Raw genomic sequence first — 21,364 nt, forward strand, 5'->3', positions numbered from 1 at the left:
TGATATTGCATTGACATCTATTGGGGAGATTATAATTAAGAGCCAGAAGAAGCTACTGGTCATCATATATCAGTAGCGGCTCGTGGATTGAAATCGTGGGGTGCTGCAACTTTCGAAATATACATAACATTGTAAGTACAGTGTATACGTATTTGGATAAAATATCAAAATTATGGTAAAAATTAAACATGAAAAAATATTGTTTATTATCATTAAAATTATACAGTTTGGTATAATTCAAAATTCCTTTAAAATAAAATCCATTCTTCGTGTTTTGTTTCGAGCGAAAAGGTCAATAACTTTTTCCTTGATGTTTGTGTGACTGTTGATGAACTTTATCTCCGTTGAAATCATCGCAAGTGCATTTAACCTATCCTGATTCTTAGTGCTCCTCAGAAAAATGTTTTTATTCTCTTTAATGTTGAAAAACAGCGTTCAGGCTCTGATGTAGTCATAGGAATTGTCAAGAGAATTTTTATCAATACAGTAATTTCACTAAGAACACGATCTAAATTATTTTCTATTATAAATTTTAACAAGTCAAGTAATTTACAATAACCATGCATGTCGGATCTACTGTAGAATACTCGAAGTTCAGTTTCAAGTTTTTCTTTGTTGATCATGGGATATGCTTCAGTGATCAATTTTATTTCTTCTGTAGGCAATTTATTCTTAAAATTAGCTAATTTTTCCTTGTTAAATAATTTAGCAACTACTAAATGTTTAGTGAAAGAGTACCTTTCCTCCATATCAACACGTATGCAGTCACGTACTTCCTTTGATTCAGCGGTGAGCGTCTTTGAAGGATTCTCACAGTACTTTGAATTTCTCATTGCCAAAATAGCAGTTTTAAAATTTGCTATACATTCATGTCCTTTGACTACACCAATTTCACGAGATTGTATTTGATTGTAAATGACTTCAACATGAGGCATTATCTGATGAAAAAGCTCCAATCAGAACGTGGATTTTTCATTATTCAGATAGTGTAAAATTCCTGTGGCTTCTGAAATAGTTTGATCTGCATTTGATTTCTAAATGGTTTCTTAAATCTGGATATAATTTAGACGCAAAATTCACTAATCCCCTAAATAGACCTGGATTTGCTGAATCATCTTTTTCGTAATGTCCACGTATAGGAATTTCAAAATTTCCACAAAATAACATACAGTCGATTATCTTGGATAAAATTTCACGGTTTATAGCAACCTTTATGTTATGCTCATTAATTGAAATTCTGTAGGCCTCACTAAGATCTACAGTTATTAAAGCGACAAAGAAACTGCATCTTCAATATTTTTTTTTTCAGTTTTTTCTTTCATTTTATTTATATTTACAAAGCCATCCTTTATTCACTTCACAACCACACAACCAACTTTTCTTTTTATACCACTCTGTATTACAACTTCTAATGTACTTCTTATCATCGCTTATTCCTGGCTGAGATATTTGAATATCAGGTAAAGGACGGCCTCTTATTTTAATAGAAACTCTCTCAGCGAGGGTCAACTGTGAGAATTTAAGTTTTTGTAGTTCACTTATAGTCACGACTGTCAAAGAATTTATTTCTTGAGGTTGCATTTCTGAGGTCATAATTGTCAATAACCCCAATAATGTTCTAAAATAAAAACTATAATAAATGTTATGTCTTTAAATGTAATGTCCAAATATTTAAAGAGACGGAGTAAACACGATAAGCATACAAACACTCTACTACTGGCGCAAGCTGCATATAAACAACAGTGGAACTGCGCGACGGACAGTGCCGCATTACGCTAATTGCTCGTATCTCACTATGACGTGCATATGCTTGCGCGCATAGCTATATGACACTGTGGTAAACACAGTGCTGCTGGCGTCCTTCGCCCTCCTGAGTGCTACAAGATGGATTTTTATTATTTTTTATACAAAATAAGAGAATTGTATAGAATTGTTAACGATAAAATTAAATATTACAAGCAAATATAAATAAATTATTAAATATATGTATATATCGAGAAAAATTGGGGGTGCTGCAGTTCCGCAGTGCCTATGCACGAGCCGCCCCTGTTAAATACATTATAAAATCATTGATATTCTATCAGAAACGAATTGTAAAGTATATTGTTAATTAGCTGTTTACAAGTTAATATTGCTTTAGATTTTATCATAACAAATGAAGTATCAACAACAGATTGTGATTTAAAGTCTACAAAAAACTACAGAAGTAGCATTTCTCTAGAAATGTTGAATATCTCACGCCTAAGATGATACACACAAGGCAGTACACAAGCTATTATTAATAACTGTCTTTAACTGAGCTTTCATCCCCAGCTTTTTTTTGTTTCTTCATTGGTTTCATCGTCCCTTTTATTCTGGTACTTACTAGCACTCGTTTCCGGATAACATACAGATGGGATAACCCCTAGCGATACGCATAACCTGATCTCGAATATATTTAGTAAGACACCTGTTCCTTTTTCACTCCCGTAGGAGGTAAGTCAGGTAGTACTGAATTTATTTATTTCTAATACGTATCTGAAGTGGTGGATAAATGAATGAAAACACCTGTTTTTTTCACTTCTAGCTTCAGGGGTTATCAGGGTTTCTTGCTAAGTGCAGATGTATGAGTGTTGAAAATGGATTCCCAGTAAAGATGTTGTCTCAGCTTTCTAGTTTTCAAAATATTTCATTTTTAATCCATACTTATGGGGGGAGGGGGATGCAATAGAACTCTGGTAGTTATATAATATTGCAGTTTTTATTAATTTAAACGTCTTTTAAATTTTAACGGTGTTGCAGTCTTATTTTGAATTCTCTCTAAAATCCAACTGCTTTCACCAATTGGATTTTTAAAAAAAATCATAACACAGCAATTACAAAGCCATTCTGTGTTTAAATTTTTAAATGCTACTTTTGTAGTGTTCTTTGGATTTCGTCTTTTCCATTGTTATCGTCTTGTAAAGTGTTTCACACTTGATTGAACCGTTTACTTATTACGCTTAAAAATATTAAAATATAAAATAATTTATAAAATATTAACTGAAAAAATAATTAGTTTTTTAATTTAAAATTAAAAAAACTTGATATATATAAATACACCATTATTTTATTTATATACTTAATTTTAAAAAATATGTAAGACTGCATTACTTCATAATGAAGATCTCTGAATCGCACCCACTCAGGCAGAGCTCTTAGCTCATAAACTTTTCCTCACACAGTAATCCTTATCAGATAGCAGGGAATAAAAAAGCATTTTGCTTCGCCCTTATAGTCAGGGAAATTTGATCCAATACCCTTGGAGGTTAATGGATGGCAATGCTGTAGCCAATGAAGTTCTAACTGAGGCTCGGCTATTGCTGTTACCCTCCTGCCATGATCAGAGCTTTAATAGCTCAAAATACACCTTATCCCTTCACTGTCCTCTACAGATAACGGGGAAGATGAAAAGCATTCTTGCTTCGCCCCTTTAAGCCAGTCCTTATAAGGACCTTATAGTCAGCAACGTCTTGCGTCTTGCATTACTTCATACGTTTAGAATTTTGTTATTTTTGAGTAACTGTGAATTATTTATGATGTTATTGTATGAAAAATATGATATTATACATTAAATTAGTAGTATGCATGTTTATGTATATATGATAAATAAATATACATATTATATTATATTATATTATATTATATGCATTATTAGCTGACAAAATGTTCTCAATAACAGCAGTTATATATTAATAGATATCGTCCAACCTTTCTAACTGAATTCAGTTTACATAAAATTAATGTTCGCATTAATTAACTATAACCAGTCTTTTCGCAATTTGCTATACGATAATAACACTCATTAACCCTGGAGCCATTCAACAAGTTTTATTCATTTTGTCTTGATTATTTCCTTTTAAATTGAATTATGTATATAACGTTAATCATTCAGAATGTCTAAATAAGTAATAAACTTAAGATTTTCTCCTTTAGGGATATTTTCATACGTTCCATTGCCAATACGATAGCAACACAAATATTGTTAAGTCATTTAACAAAATTGTTCGTTTCGGAGAGCATTAAAGCCATGTAGCGTATTGTAGTTGCAGGTATAACGTTTTTATTACAATAATAATACATAATATGACACTGAAATAGATTCAGGTAATCAGTTACTTCTGAAATGCAGGCACCAACATTTAATAGCTCTTAGATTCATTTATATTCTGCGGCTAACAGAAATAAAGTTGATAATGCATAATATTGTTGTCTATTGACCCGTTCACCGACATGTTTCGATATAGTCTATCTTCTTTTTTTTTAGGCCAAAAACTATTAAACCATCCCTCCTTATGAAGTAACGATATTGTACTAAAGCGAATGTGAATCGAGAATTATCTTTTATAGTGTAAAATGTGAAATTTAATTCAAAACTCGACGATACACACGAAAATTTTCCAGAAAGAAATACTGAAGTAATTTCTAACTAGTGACAAAACCGAAATTTCATTGGTATGAATCATGTTTATAAATTATAGTAAGACACTTGAATAATAATAATAATAATTTAGAATTCAACGCACATAACTACTGTAATCCAGAATTAGGACGTGTAATAATTTTGTAGATTTTTTTTTATTGTTATTTTTGTAATGAATTTCCACTTGTCTGCGTTAGTAGGCTATTCATTGTTCGATGTAGATTTCAACCAAATTTATTGTAATTTACCAAAAAGCCAATGCTAAATTAAATGCTTGAAACTTACATAATTTATTCAAAATGCGCACGCATTGATGATCGCGTGCAACATTGTCTATTGTTGACAGGACTGGTCACTTTCATTCAACTTATTACGTATAGAAAGAATCTCAAACACGCCAATGACGTCATTCTTGCTCAACAGTAGTAACATATTCGAATATTTTTTATTCTACAAATGAAATCAAATCTCGTACTTCCTTTTAAAACTTCGTTGAAACTGCATTATAATAGAAATCTCAGCGGTGCGTACGCAACGTTAACCACTCCATTTCGTAACAGACAAACCATTAAAAGATTACGAAAGAAGGAATCTTACCTGGGAGTCATATTCGGAGATGATTGCTGTTTGTCCAGAAGGCAAAACAAGTTCTTGTTATAAGGCGAAGATACCCAAAAACTACTTGTGACTTCTGTAAGATCAGAATTGGGGTCTATACGGGACTACCGCTGAGCGCAAAGTCAGGGACTAGTCGACAGCAAGCCGAAGCATGTACGATCCACTGTCGGGTACAGTATGGGGCAGGAGACAGCTCAGCAGGTTTTGCGGAGTGCTCTAGCTCGGCAACAAGCTCACAGAGAGGGTAACTATTCAACTCCTCCCCTCTCTTCTACTTTCCCCCTTCTTCGACCCCCCTAACTTCTGAGTGGGATGTCAACTGGTTCTTCAAATCAAGAGCTGCCGGACATCACTACCAGTGCACAAGCGTCTCCTGCGGTGAACAAGGTGGTCTCAGGAGAACGCTACGACTGTCATAGGGGTCTTAGTTTAGGGCCGAAAGCAACACGCCCTGTTTCGTTGGCAACCCCCTTTTTTTGTTTTTTTTTTTTAACTCTCCGCATTAATGGAAGGTCTTGTAACCCTCATACGGTTCGAAATCCCTTAAGGGAGGGGATGAAGCACCATAAAGGGGAGGATTGTGGATAAAGAAAAGTTTAAGAAGAATGACCAATCCCGGGTTCGCCACTGAAACGAGCGAGTGAGTCGCGCGAGCCGTAACATCTCTAACAAAGTGTATCGGATCGACGGATCGCTGTCTCGTAGACCGCACACACCCAAGGGTAGCGTGCCCCCAGCCAGTACGGTACCAGAGAGCAGACGAATGGAATCTTTTTGCCCTCACACATTACACAAGCGAAGCATCGATGGCGGGCTAAAAACAAGGAGCGAAACAAGGCAGATGGAACCGGTCACGCAAGAGACTGATCCGCGCGCGAGCGACTCCTCAACACTCGTGACGTACCCCTAGTCTCGTGCGTCTTAACACCGTGAACTGGCCGGGGAAAACGCGTGATGTCCCGGTTGGCGCAGATGTCTCCAGTTGCAGGTGCCAGTAAAAAAGTGGGAAAAACAGATCGTCATCCTATCGAAAACGCGTGCGTGTGTGTGTGTGTGCGCGCGCGCGTGAAACACCACCAGCGGTACTTTCGGCCAAATTTGCAAGCGGGTATAAACCGGCGGAGTCGGGCCGCGTTTGAAAAGGAAGTCCCGATGAGTAATTAACTACGGCGTTTTGGAGGGAATAATTCTGTAGGTTTCATTCATTTACAACCCTCCGTCCCTTACTCTTATTCCTTCTAAATAAACAGCGTTTAAAAAACGAAACTACCCCGCGTATCCCAAGCACGTCGATCATTCAAATTCCATTCCGAACGAAAAGTCAGAGGTCAAGTTAGAGTTACGATGTTCTAAGCATTCCTTCATCATCCCCCCCCCCCCAAACACACACACACACGCTCTCCTCATCTCATTTAGCAACTTCACTTCTGGGTGCAGTTGATTCTTCTACTTTAATCGCCATTCTTTCTATCTATCATTCTTGGCTGAACTCTAAGAGCGAAAGATCCTTCATCTTCTAAATCCAATTTGTCACTCAACATCTGAACTTTATAATGTTGGTTTATAATGCAAGCTCGTTCGTATTACACACAATTGGCAAGTGCTTACACCTGTTCCAAGGCGTACTTGTAAATAGAGTTAGGAAGAAAGTGCAAATTCAAAGTATAAGGAGATCTTAAGTGACCGTGCAAAAATTCATCCATAGATCACATAACAGGGGCTACTGAGACGTGCCGTCTTATATTAATAGTCATCTTTAAGTGTGTGTTTAATGTACAGTGAAAGACCGTGATTTTGTCTTTTCAATGCAAGAGACCCCATCTAAGAATCCAGGAGCTCTACCTAAGAATTATTACCATTTCCCCCCCCCCCTCTTGCAATGATCTCATTTATTTATGGGTTTAGAAGATTCGAAACGAATCATTTTGAGGTTTCTTCGTCTTATCAAGTCTGCATTCTTTTTCTAAACCTTAACGATTTCTTAATTTTTATTTTTATTTTTATTTTTTTTTTTTTGAGGGCGGAAACTGTTGAAGTCTTTGGAAAGAAACATTCAAACAACCCACCCTACGTCTAAATGCTGACAGCCACCGCTTACAGTGAGTATTCAACAAATTACCTGTCCATCATGGAGGGTGAGAATCATCTGCTTCGTATGACTCTTAGGGAAAAAAAAAAAAAAAAAAAAAAAAAAAAAAAAAAAAATTGCTATCTTACGAAAAGGTCGACAAGTTATGAAAGATTCAGCCTTTGGATGGAGAAAAAAAGGGGAGGGATGACTTTTTAAGGGCTAGCGCGTTAATAAAAGCGAGTTAGAGAGACGGCAGACAGAAAACCTGTTTCCCTTTCATGTAGAAAACAGCATTGAATAACTGACACTTTATCAAGTAGGTTTCAGATTCAGTTTCAAATACCGGTTTGAATCAATCATGGTCAAGCGATTACTATTTACTATTGTCCTGGTTGCTATTTACTTCTAACTAGTTTAAAGATACGCAATCATCAGTATGCGACCGACAATCATACCATTGTTAAAGTTATCAAAACTATCATTTGGCATTTATTTATTTATTTATTTTTTATTTGGAGGTCTATTACTGTTCAGTTTGAACGTAAACGTACCATATTTTAACTGGTGTTTCGCCTATTTCCTTATATAATATCCTATATGGACTCCGCTAAACTGTTTATCTACAATGATGTCCTTGTTTTAATGGCGTTTAATTCTTTCCTTAGGTGAACAACTGAAAATCGTTTAGTTCGTCAGCTCTTTATGAAGAAGGGAAGTACTTATTCGAACAGGTTCTTAATGTGAGATGAGCTTTTCTACAACAGAGAAAAATTCGAATAAAGGAATGATATAAGACGTCATTGATTCTGTATAAATGCAGTAATTGGCAATTTGTTTATTCGATTGTGCAAAATCAAAGTCATTGCAAGTAAATACCGTCAAATGGCCCGGAGACAAACAAATGAGTTTTACTGCAACTACTTGTTGGTTCGCTAGGCAGTATTAGGTGCTCTATTAGGATTTGATACGTTGCATAGAACGCGCGGGGGTTATAGAAAGGGTTCCACAGGAATACTTGTTCATAAGGAATCCATAGCCTAATGTCTCCCAAGAAAATGCTGTCATTCCCCCCCCCCCACACACACACACACAATATCGTCATTTCTACCCGCACAATGATTCCGACTGATTTATGAAGCTGTTGCCATAACCTGTTCTCCCCCACCCCCATAACGGAACAACTAAAATCCCAATTCGTGGAAACAGGCGATCCTTTTCCACTCATGAGTTGGTGGTCATATGCTCACTGTGTGTGTAGCTTCTTGCTTTTAGCTAAGAAGATCTCGCTAGTCATCTATGGCTATATCCCAGGCTTGACAGGATCCAATGTGCTTCTCTGAGTACCACTAGAGCTACCATTTCATCCATTATGGTCTGTCTATTAGACACTTCACCATTAATTATTCACACGCCGACATTTCACCAGCTCAAGCTAGCAGTGGATCTCAGTAATTCGGACAGATAGGACGGACTACCTTGATCAATCAGCAAAAAAAAAGCACAAAAAATGCATCCAAAGCGGGCAACCAAAAAGCAGATATAAGTGGTCTTTCTCTAAGACATCTCCACATGCTTCAGAGAAAGACACTTCATCAGATGGAAGAAAGGTTACTTCGCAAATCCCAGTTTAAATCGGAGCGCCCGTACCTGGAAGCGACACGAGTTCTACAGAATCCGGTTACCTGTAACATAACCGACGGTATGATCTTGCGTAGATTTTGGCGCACCACCCCATCTACACGTCAGCATTAACAAAAATCATCACTAAGGGTGCCACTATCTCCCTTCATGAACGTGACTGTCCTTGTAATCTAATTCATTTCGTTTTTGTGTGTTTCCTAAGTATGTATTGTTAAACTGCCTCTGATAATGCTAACTTAAGCTAGCTAAACGTCGGCGTGTTAACAATTAACAAGCCAACGTTTCGTATCAAACCCAACAAACAGGGATTGGGTTGGTACAAAATTAGACCAAAGTCAACTTATGTAGTTTTGCTTATCACGATATACTTGTAAGGAATTTGGACATTTGCCTAGGTCACGTGGTTTTTAAAGGCTCCCAAAAACCTTTTGATTTTTGAGTGTCTAACAAAGGAATATTTTTTCCACACAATCATTCTTTACGTTTTTAAAAATCTATTGTTACATTACAAATCTAATGTGTTCTCGCGACAGTGTCCGAGATATGGCGAGAGCGCTAGTTTCCTAGTAAGGACGCAAGTGTTAGAGTATCATGCAAACTGTTGTCAACGGTGTATGTGCGGTATTAAAAGACGTTGACAATAAGATTCCTTAGGTGGGATTTAGACCCAAAACTTTCCAACCGAAGAGCAAATGTCCAGTTAGTATTTTGGCACCCGACTACGCTACAGAATTGCTTTAATATACATTAAGATATTGGACAACATTCTGACTGTTGAATCATTTTGGATTCGATAATATTTATCCAACTCGTCATTTAACTCTTTTTTTTTTTTTTTTATTCCTTTAATTGTAATTAAAGGAATGGATTTACAATTTTTAGACATTGCAATTAAATCCTTTAATTGTAATGTCCAAATATTTAAAGAGACGGAGTAAACACGATAAGCACTACGAACACTCCACTACTGGCGCAAACTGCATATAAACAACAGTGGAACTGCGCGACGGACAGTGCCGCATTACGCTAATAGCTCGCATTTCACTATGACGTGCATATGCTTGTGGGCGTAGCAATATGACACTGTGGTAAACACAGTGCTGCTAGCGTCCTTCGCCCTCCTTAGTGCTACAAGATGGAGTTTTATTATTTTTAATACAAAATAAGAGAATTGTATAGGATTGTTGATGATAAAATTAAATATTACAAGCAAATATAAATAAATTAATAAATATATTTATATATCGAGAAAAATTGGGGGCGCTGCAGTTGAGCAGTGTCTATGCAAGAGTCCCCCTTGGTCATAACTCTATAAATAATTCCACGTATCGTACAAAAGGTATAAAAAATACAAAATAATAATAAAAAAATTCTTGTTGCCCAAAGGATGCAAAAAAAAAAATCTTAATACAATGTACGGTGTGTGTGTGTGGGGGGGGGGTACTTCGAGCTAGAATTTGTTTTAATGACGGCCTAAGATAGGTCTCCGCCCTTGATCACTGTTATCATCCAACTATGACGACAGTCTTTAGATGGGCATCCAGGTTGGCAGGATTAAACGTCACCCATGTTTCTTCGCCAGTTTCTCCTTCGTTCGTAGCTGCAGAGCCAGGGGACGCCAGAGTACAGCTTTATCTTGTCTCTCGAGAACGCAATAGTCGAGAGAGAGAGGCCATTTGTTGTCATTAGGCTGACAGGCAGGCCGTTTGCAGGCCAATTAGCTTAAATGTTTCATTCGAAAAATCATGGTGTGCAAACCCCCCCCGCTCTTTACCCTCCTCCCCCCTCCGTAGCGCGCTGGATCGCTATACGGACGAGCTCGCTTACTTTAATAGGGTTCCTTGTCAAGCTAATTGAATCGAAGTTTTCAGGAAAAGTAGCCCATTTTTATAGGAAGCGGCCATGTTTGGGTACTGATTGAAGTTAAAACGTTGCAGTTCTTCCGTCATCTATCTCTTCTCTGTCTTTCTAATCCACTTAGAATACATACGAGCGTGCATTTTTATGCAAAGGTACAGAGGAAATTGTTAACATTATAGCGTATTGCGTATTAATATGTGTAAAGGAGTTGGCGAATTGAAGTTCGAGTTGATTTCAACAGCTAGAGGCATCTCTTTTATTTTATTTTTGATTCTACTCTTAAAATGCCTAAGTCCTATTATTATTATTATTTCTGCATTCGTTACACTGAACAATACAATAAAAGATTTTTTTATTTGCATTATGAACTGGGATATTTTCACTCTGGCGGTCAATAGATGAACTAACAGAAAATGACAATATTTAGAATGTACCCATATATGGAAGAAACTCAAAAATGAAAAGGCAGTTATAATAATGATATTTATAAAAAAAAATATTCTTAATGCATAAAATGCATAAAACATTTATAAAAACTAATTTCTAAATTAGATATAATTTAAAATCTCAGGTTAAAGAAAAGTTTTTTTTTAAAAGGAAATATCGATAATACACCATAAAGTATTAAGATTGTTATTACTATAATAAATTATAAAAAAATTTTATAATTTCTTCAGGCGAGGGAAAGATAAGTCCTTTTTAGGATTTCCAGGATAACAAATGGCATTGCTGTAGCCAATGAAGTTTTAACTGAGGCTCGGCTATTGCCGTTACCCCATGCAATGCCATGACTAAAGCTTTTTAACTCAACAACACTCTTTTCACACAGATTTACTTCATTCAGATGACGGGATAAAAAGTCAAGGACTCAGTCCATCGCCCAGTTCTTTTAAGAACTATAATTGCTTCAAACAGGTAAGGATCGACCGTGAGATGCGGTGATTAATACCCTTGGAGGGTAATGGATGGCAATGCTGTACCAATGAAGTTTAACTGAGGTTCGGCTGTTGCTGTTACCCCCCCCCTGGGGCGCTGAGAGGTTTTTGCCTTAAGGGAGCAATTTGAGTCTCGGGGGAAAGTGTTCTCCGGCACGGCCCGCTGAAGGGCTTTGTCGGTGAATGATTTTCTTCGGAATTTGAGCGGTTCTGCTCGGTGGTGGGGGAGCCCGTCACTGAGTGGAACCAACGCTGAGATATGGACTGTCTTTCGCCCACTATGGAGTGGCCTAGAGATCGTCCAAATTTTTTTGAGAGTTCACCTTTACTTAAACAGTCGGTGATTAATACCCTTGGAGGGTAATGAGTGGCAATGCTGTAGTCAATGAAGTTCTAACTGAGGCTCGGCTATTGCTGTTACCCTCCTGCCATGATCAGAGCTTTAATAGCCCAATAACACCTTATCCCTACGCTGTCCTCTACAGATAACGGGGAAGATGAAAAGCATTCTTGCTTCGCCCCTTTAAGCCAGTAATTTTATTTATTTATTTATTTATTTTATTTTATTTTTTTATAATTGCTTTCCCGTGTGGTGGCCGGGAACACTACTTCAAATTGGCGTTCGAATTTATAGCGACACCTGTGTAGAAGGCGAGTCTTGGACCAGCGAATGTTGTGTCTTGTCTCTAATCCCGTGCTGTCCAATCCAGACTTATTGGATTTGTTGTGAAGAATGTATGATTGATGTTCTCATCATCCGTATCAAAAAAAAAAAAAAAAAATTAAATTAAATGTTTAATTCGACGAGCTAGAACTAATTGCTCAACTCCCCATAAATTACACAAAGAACTTTCAACTATCAAACATCATGAAATTAAATGGCTTCTCCGAAATAACTACACAACATCTGTTCGATTCCTACAATCCAATCCAGAACAACGAAGAATCAATACGTCGCGTGCCACTTATATCCCTATTAACAAAATATCCACCTATTCTAAAGATAAATGCTCAACTATGTCTCTGCTTGGTGTATATCAAGTTCCTTGTAACTGCAATCTGTCGTAATTTGAACAAAATGGACGCTCTATAGAAAAAAGAATTCAAGAACCTCAATCGTACATTCTTGTGTTAACGTGTTTATAATTCGACGAATTTGAGAATTCCTTGTCCAATAATGTTCTATGTTTGTATATATGTGTGTGTTCAAGTGGCTAGTTTGCCTATTTTGAGGGACGAAAAACCTGTGTTTTTGGGACGAAAAAAACCCTTCACTCCGTATGAAACCGATTAGTTCATCGAACTAATCTCATCTCATTAAAGGTTAAAACTCTACTGAAATCATCTGGAAACTTGTTTAGAAAACAAACCAAGAACTTTGAAGCCACTTCAGGCAACAAGGCGGTGGTCTTACACCAGGGGATAAAATTCATTGACCTAAAGACATTCATCCATGTCCACAGAGGAACATTCAAATCCATGACCCATTAAATAGAAAGTGAATACGTTATTCGGCCAACTTGACTGGATACAGGGTCATCTAGGCAGACTAAATAAGACAAATAGTAGAATTTAAATTAAACCCGGTCTCAATTTCTGGTATAACCCTGGAGAGTAGTTAAAGAACAAATATAGGCGATATTGCAGCTTACTGGAAATACCAGAATTCTGTCTATTCGATTTTTTTACATTTTTTGACGTTATCTTATCATTATTATGTTATAGTTGAAATATAATCCATCAGTTTGTTTAAACTAATCATGTTGAGTTTACAATATTCGACTCAACTTTTCTTGAAGGGATAGGATCGAAATCTGTAAAAGGGGAAGGTGGGGATTGGGATTAATTTCTAATCTCCAATCGTTCATCATTCTGAACATTGTGTTTTTTTTTTTAATTTATTTGTTAATTAGAGATGCGCAATGGAATAAAAAGAAAAGGAGAAAAAAAAGAACTTCTTTTTCTTCTTTGTTGCATTCGAGTTATTGCTTGCGAACCATGCAGAGGATACGAATGATTGAAAAGAAGCAACGTACTCAATTTCAACGATTAATTAACAACGATGACGTAGCGTAACATGGTTACGTAGCCAACGAAAGGACATCCTCGAAAGTGACTGAGCTATGAAAGCTCTTACGATGGATATTTTACGTTCATAAATTCATTTGTGCTGTTTAACAAAGGATAATTGAAGAGAATTAATAAGAGAAATTAGCTCTTAACTTTTATGTAAGTCATGTATTGGCGAGTCTGTTTTTACCTAATTAAATCGTATTGGGAACGTTTGTATTCGCATGAAGAATATAAATGTCTTATTATCTAAGATATCTTCAAGTATGAGACAAACAGCCACGTGACACTTCAAACAATACGAACTTTTTTTTGGAACACGTGACGAATTATGTAAATCCACGGAAGAATAACCAAAAACAGACACTCGTGCTAGAAGGGAAGGTTATCTCATGCTGAGTGCACTTCGCCAATCCTTCTCTCACTTCTTCTTCAATCCTATTTTCCACCCGTTCATTTTTTCATCAAGTTTCCTTGTTGTCGCAATGATTGTCCCGAAAACGGCGTTGTCGCTATCGAAAATTTCTTTATACTAACACTAAACAATAAGCATGTGCTCGGACCACGAACTTCGTCTGGCTATTGAGAACGTTCGCATCTCGGGATTAAAAGAGCGCCATAATTCCATAAACTCATCCGACCTGTTATGAAAAGCTACAAGTCAGCGCCAATGCATCCCCTCCCCCTACTTCAAGCGTAGAAGAATGAGAAGTTCGTTTTTAAGTATAAAGAGAAAGAGAAAATCTAATAAGGTAGGTGACAGCTTAGTACTTTATTTTTCCAGTTGAAATGCTTTTTTTTTTCTACTTCATAGGTCAACAGAAAACATATGTATGCAAATGACATTGTATTAATTAAGAAAAAGAAAGCAACATACCCTACAGCTGGATTGGAGGGATTCTTACAGATTTATTTAAGATTTTAAGTTTGTTCAATCCTTCGAGTGGTACTAGTTTTATACTAACGAAAACATACGACTCTGTACTTACATATTTGAATGCAGTACGAAAGAAATAACTTCTTTAGACAATTAGATCCGCTCTTAGGATATGGAGAGGAGATTTACAATATGTAACGGCCGCTCAACAAATTATACGAGGACTTTTATCACACACACACAGATGCTATTTCTGGATTTAACAAGCCTAGTTCTATGCACAGTATAACTTGTAGGGGAGAATATCAAAAAATATAAATTAACCCTCCCCCACGCTCTATTTACATCCCTGAATGACACTGCATAAATCTCATATTAAATACACACGCAAAAAATAATTTTTTTAAATAAATCTTTTCACCCAAAGCTGCTAATGAAAACTCAGGTGCTTTACGTTGTAAGTTCAACTCTTGTCATTTTTATAAGAGGAGCAGGGGAGTGGGGGGGGAATGGGGGAATGTACTAAATGATCCATCTCCTATGATATTAGCAACTCGTGACAATTTCTTTTCCATTCCTCAATTTTCAGAAAATTTTATTGGTAGTGTATCGAGAGCAGGTGAATGTGCAGAATAGAAACTTTGAAAAATCCTTCAAGGCGTGAAATTGAAAAACTTAAAAAATTATTTTATTCTTTCCGTATTAAACACAACGGATGCATGTTTATCTGTCAGTACACGGAGATTTAGAATATCATCTCAATTCAGTTCAAATTATATATGTCGCTTTCTTTTCTGTCATTATCTACACCCACGTTGTAAAAATGATGGAGACACCTGGATATTTCATCAACTTTTTATATTTCTCAGATTTCATTCCTCGTTGGTCTGCTTTAGGCTGCGATTACAGAGTTTCGACTTGGAACAAGCTCAAAATCCAAACATTCTTAGATATGCAGATAATGAACAGTAGTCAAGAAACATGAAGGTAAATCACAGTAGAATAGTGGATAAGCAGCGGAGGCCACTCTACATTATAAAGTATAAAATAAAAATAATAGCAGTAAAGCGAAGTAAAAGCAGTAATGGTAAACTATAACCACACTTCCATTTCAGTGTTTATATTATTATATTCGTATATTATATAGTCATTTTTATATTGGTAATGGATGGCAATGCTGTAGCCAATGAAGTTCTAACTGAGGCTCGGATATTGCTGTTACCCTCCTGCCATGATCAGAGCTTTAATTGCTCAATAACACCTTATCCCTACACTGTCCTCTACAGATAACGGGGAAGATGAAAAGCATTCTTGCTTCGCCCCTTTAAGCCAGTCCTTATAAGGATATAAGGAATCGATGTAAGGTGGGATGTTTGAATCGATGAGTTGGTTGGATGAAACCCTTGGAGGGTAATGGATGATAATGCTGTAGCCAATGAAGTTCTAACTGAGGCTCGGCTATTGCTGTTACCCTCCTGCCGTGATCAGAGCTTAAATAGCTCAATAACACCTTATCCCTACAATGTCCTCTACAGATAACGAGGAAGATGAAAAGCATTCTTGATTCGCCCCTTAATCCAGTCCTTATAAGGACAATCGATGCAATGAATGAATAAAACAGAAAGTCCTTTTTAGGACTCCCAGGGTAACTAATGGCAATCCTGTAGCCAATGAAGTTTAAACTGAGGCTCAGCTATTGCCGTTACCCAGCCATGACTAGCGCTTTTAGCTCAATAACACCCCATTCACACAGATTTTCTTGATTCAGATGACGGGATAAAGAGTCAAGGACTCAGTCCATCTCCCAGTTCTTTTAAGAATCGATGCAATTAAAAATTAAATAGCGGTTGTTGTGAACTATTGGTTTAGAAATAAAAATAATCCTTGTAAGATATTGCTTCAGAAATAATCCTTGTAAGATATTAATTAAATGCGAGTGAGGAGTTAGGAAGTATAATGGTAACCTCGATTACCATTGTATTTTGGGAACAGATTTTAGCTCGTTTTGAGCTATGAGCCGTTTCATACTCGAAATAATTCATGTGAATCTAATATTCTTCGGAAATGATCAATCATTATTTAAGAGTTCAGTTTTGATATTACATTCTTTCCTCTAACACGTCTCCAGTGAGCTTTCTTGAAAATTGTCTCTAAATTGAAAATCCAGGTTTGAATCTCGTCTAGGAAGAGAAAGTCCATTATAACGACTTAGTGGTTTACAGAGGGTAGGGAATGTTTTTCCTAAAATTGTTTTTTTTTCTCCGACAAACCAGCCGGAGAACACACAAATGAGAAGATATTCGGGGATCATGGCTTTACTACTTCTCTTAATACTAAATAAAAATCAGCAAAATTCAATAGTTATGCATGGGTGGGTTGAGGATTGGGAAGAAAGAAAACGTTATATTTCAAGTTTGCAGTATTTAAAAAAAAACGCGTGAAAAAAATGACATTTTTAAGTATTCAACAAAAGTTTTTTTTTTGGGGGGGGGAGATAGTCGAATTCAACAATCTTTGCAATAAAAAATAAATAAGCAAATCAACCTATTGTAACGAAGGGATAAAAAAAAAAACATTTAAACACACGAGAGGTTAATGCATCACCAGGGTCATATAACTACCATTTACAACGAACTATGACATAATTACGAATTTCAAATGATTGCGAAATAATGGAATAATTATGATAATTATTCTGCGATAATTATCATAATTACAAAATAAATATAGTATATATTATCCCCAGTTATTAACATCAGTGAATGTTGTTGCTTATCTTTCTATTTATTTTTTTAAATAGATTATTTTTTAATGTCAACTGTTTAAGTAAACCACGGCAGAAATAGATTGTATTTCGTTGGTTGTCTAAAGTTTTAAATGTTTATCTGAGCGTTAGGGAAAGGAGTTACAAAGTGAATGAAGAATTGGGTGTGGTAAATTATCGTGAAGAAGAAGAAACGAAAATGACAAAAAAAAAAAAAGAAAGAAAGAAACAGAGAGATCGAAATGGAATAAAATTCTGAATTGTCTTCTTTGATCATCGATGAGATAGTCGACCCACAGCTCCGGTTCCGTGCGTGGTTGTCCATTGTGAGATGGTGAATAGCTGTAAATCCTCAAAGCCCTTAGAATAGCATTAAAATCCAAATGGCTCATGTTTAAGATTCATCAACAGACTTCTATCACCATTTCCTGCTATTTCTTTTCACACAAACTTTGGGATTCTAATGGATACACTTCCTGCAAATGTTTCCACGGGAATTCTTTCTATAAATTATACCAGTCGCAAACTATCTAGAGGATAATATATAAAACATCACACAGTAATTACTTCTTCAGATTCATCCAGATAACTCGCTTTCTTTAAAAGGACAAATGAAGTTTTAGAAAAGAATAATAATAATAAAATAGTTCCCCTGTGAAGAACACTTCCCTGCACTACTTACAACATCCAATGCAATTAGTGTTTCCTCGTGGTTAACAGTTTAAAAACAGTTATCAGGAACCTTCGATGCAACAATGCAAAAAAAAACGACTTGGCCTCTCTCTCTCTCTCTCTCTCTCTCTCCTCGCTGTGAGATCGGTTGTAACCACATCTCCCTGCTCGCTGTGGGGGTATATATCAACCCAGATTTTTCAAATACATCATGTAAAAAACTCACGTGCTTTCAGCGGAGTTACGCCAAAACTCCTCAGGAATGCTTCTACCTTCATTCACCCCCCTCTTTTCCCCTCGGTTCTCAGTACTAGGGTTGGAACGAATACATTTTTAATTGCGGGGCACCTCTCAGAAAAGACCTTTATTCTGGGAAAGAGAGAGAGAAAGAGAGAGAGAGAGAGAGATTAGGTGGGAGTTAGTGGCAGAATAATTAATAATCTTCAGTCATGTGCTACTAGCAAAGTTGTAAGATGATATCACGTGATTAAGACTCCTGTTCCCGGGACTTGAAACGGCGATGTGTTAAAATACTGCATCAACTTTTGCCAAAACTAATTTGTCCTCAAAAGTCGTGCGACATTTCATTTAAAACTAATACGTGTCGGGATGACATATACACTTGCATGCGCGCGCATACACACGCGCACATACAAAATTGCTTTTAACTCATCGGCACTAGGTAAGAAAATAAGTGCAATGAATGAGGAAAATAGAATTAGAAAAAGGTGGAGGGTTAAAAATAGATACAGAAAGATAACATAAACGGGGGGGGGCCGTATTTGATTTCATTTTCTAAACAATGTTATATAAATGTTTTTTTTTATTAAAATGCTTTAATTAAATAAAAATTTACAAAAACTTAATTATTTACCGTGTTTATTTAAAGCACAATACACCATTTTATATTTTATATAATAATATTAGATAAGAATTAATTGAGATGGATACCAATGAAGTTCTAACTGAGGTTTGGCTATTGCTGTTACCCTCCTGCCATGATCAGAGCTTTAAAAAAAAGCTAATTTGGTATCTTTGTGATATAATTTGTTATTGTTGTAATAATATGTAATGATATATAGATGTAGATAGAATCGGGGAAAGAAGGGAAAAAAACAACCACAACAGAATAGAAGCTATGGACGAAACATACGGCGCAACAGTCGGAGTGGGAATGATGAATACATTTATCGGAGATCCCGAAAGCTCACAGAAACTCCAAACAGCAATTGACAAACTAGGGGAACTTTTGCTCCTCATCCCAATATTAAGAAATGTCCTGAAGTCTTGATGTTCGAATGGGATGACCTCCTCATTAAAGACATAACTAAGCTTATTCCAAAACAGCTAAAGGGTGTCTTAGACCTTAAAAAGGAATTAACAATGGCGCTGTATAACACTCTTGTCCGAATAACAAAAGGTCAGGAAGAGCAGTTGATCTCGGAGATTTTGCAGCTCAATAACGAACAACTTTAGGGATAAACTTAACATTATTCTCTCTCTTTACAGTTCACAGAGGTGAGGATCGGCCTGATAGAACCCGAGCTACGAAGGCTTACATCGAGGCGGTGGAGCTCCTTGTGAGCTGCATCACTCGGGCCAGGCTCTTCCCCTATCTCTTGGTTCCTTTACATGATCTCCTTTTTTGTCACACTCCCATAGATCCTTTTACTCTAAGCTTCCCATAGTCTTTCTACAGTTTTCCCTTTTCTAAAGTGAAAAATCAACGACCGTTTTAGAAGCACCCCTGGGGGGAGGGGGGGTCAACAGCTAAAACAGGTCAGCTGAGGCCTCTTTTTCTACTCTACCACTACACTTCTCTATCTTTTTTCTTACTCTCCTACTATCCGCTGAGAAATAAGAAAATATTACTCCATAGGCCGATGATGAGACATATTGAACTCACAAAAAAAAAATATATATATATATCGTTATAATATAATATATATGTTTGTATGTTATGAGAAGCTGTGCAAAATAAACATTAGAGATCTGTAGGATTCATGTAATTAATACAGCTAACTAAGGCGAAAGTGCTTTTTTTTTTTTTTTCGGTTATAAGTAAATGCATCTGAAACGCTGCCAACGCTTCAATATTTAGAACAGTCAGAACCCATCTTGCGGAAGGAATATAGGGTCATTCGTCATCTTAATGAGAGAGAAGCAGTGCATCACTGATGATAGCGCATGCACAAAACTCAGACCAACTGTAGCGACACCTGGTAGCTAATGTGACAATAAATTTCTTTCTGAATTCTAGCAATATATACTTGCTGCAGTATTAGGATAGGAAATAAAGCCACTCTCAACGCACGCTACATTACAAAATGCTCGTGTAATTGCTTTACCACTTTAAAAACCACCCTCACAGAAGTTATCTGTTTACGACTCCGCAGGTCACGCTACATTAACTATAGAAGAAATTAAGTAGGAAAAGAACGAACTGCATATACATAACGGCAAATAATACCTCTGTGGCTTTTAAGCAGCTATAAATTGTACTCCACAAACATCTAATTGCCTATCAATGAAGTGACGTCATCAATGACAGTGACATCTGGTGGTGTAAAGTATAATTTACATAATTTATGACTGGTATTTGTATCTTGTTTTTATTTATTTTAACTCTTCTATTTACGACTATTCTTTCTTTTTTTAATCAATTTTTCTTTATTTGTGTACTAATTCTTTGATTTTAGTCCGAACATATATTATATTGCTCTGAAAATCTTGGTTTTCCAGACTAAATCTCAGAAGACTATTGTACCAAAGACTATAAAATGCGTTGGCATAGTCTAACATTTTTAAGCATTATATCTTCGTCTAGTAGATTCGGCTGGCGTGTTTTAGGCCATTAAGCAGGAATATTTTTCTGCCTTCAAGGCTATAACTAGGAGTATTTTAAGTGTGCTCTAGAAAGTGTGCTGTCTTAGCACTAACTCTACTCCAGCTGTGAAGGTGTCTGGGAATCGGTGCGAATGTGAGAAGAAATGTTCCATCATCACGTCTCTAACCTGCCCTATGACACTGGATCCTGGGTAAGTGATCCAGGATGCTCCGTATACAGTAGGTCGATAATCGTGTCAAGTAACCTTATCCTTCTCGGTCCTCCCCGCCCCCCTCCCCCCGTTGAACATTCGTGACTGTCTTTACAAGTTGTGCATGCGGCAAACCATTTACAGAGCAGGGTGTAGTCGTAAGAGATCTCATAAAACAGTGTCGTATGCTGACCCCGACTAGGAAACAATTGGTGGTTTTATCAGTCATTGGGAAAAGGGGGGGGGGGCGCTTTCAGTTTGTTGGTGACGAATTGGTTTTGGGTAAGGGGTGAAGGACAAGCCAATGAAATAAGCAAATAAACGTCCTAACACGTGTCTTATGTGAGACAAAACAAGAATGCTTGTAAGGAGCAATG

At 36.7% G+C, this 21,364-nt stretch overlaps 1 protein-coding gene across 2 annotated transcripts in view; it reads right to left on the bottom strand.

Annotated features, from left to right (window-relative positions):
- Window positions 1-21,364, bottom strand: part of LOC150098803 (uncharacterized) — a 124,433-nt gene that overhangs the window by 74,898 nt on the left and 28,171 nt on the right. Inside the window, exon 1 of one of the 2 annotated variants that reach the window (XM_090404573.1) lies at window positions 5,039-5,906. The exons of the other annotated variant lie outside the window; for it this stretch is intronic. The gene's annotated coding sequence lies outside the window, so the exon portion shown is untranslated. Of the gene's footprint in view, window positions 1-5,038; window positions 5,907-21,364 lie in introns of those variants that run through there. 2 annotated transcript variants of the gene reach the window in all.

The sequence above is a fragment of the Typopeltis vanoorti genome, chromosome 15 (genome assembly GCF_054136105.1).
Source record: "Typopeltis vanoorti isolate ZY-2024b chromosome 15, IOZ_Tvanoo_1.0, whole genome shotgun sequence".
NCBI classification, from domain to species: domain Eukaryota; kingdom Metazoa; phylum Arthropoda; class Arachnida; order Uropygi; family Thelyphonidae; genus Typopeltis; species Typopeltis vanoorti.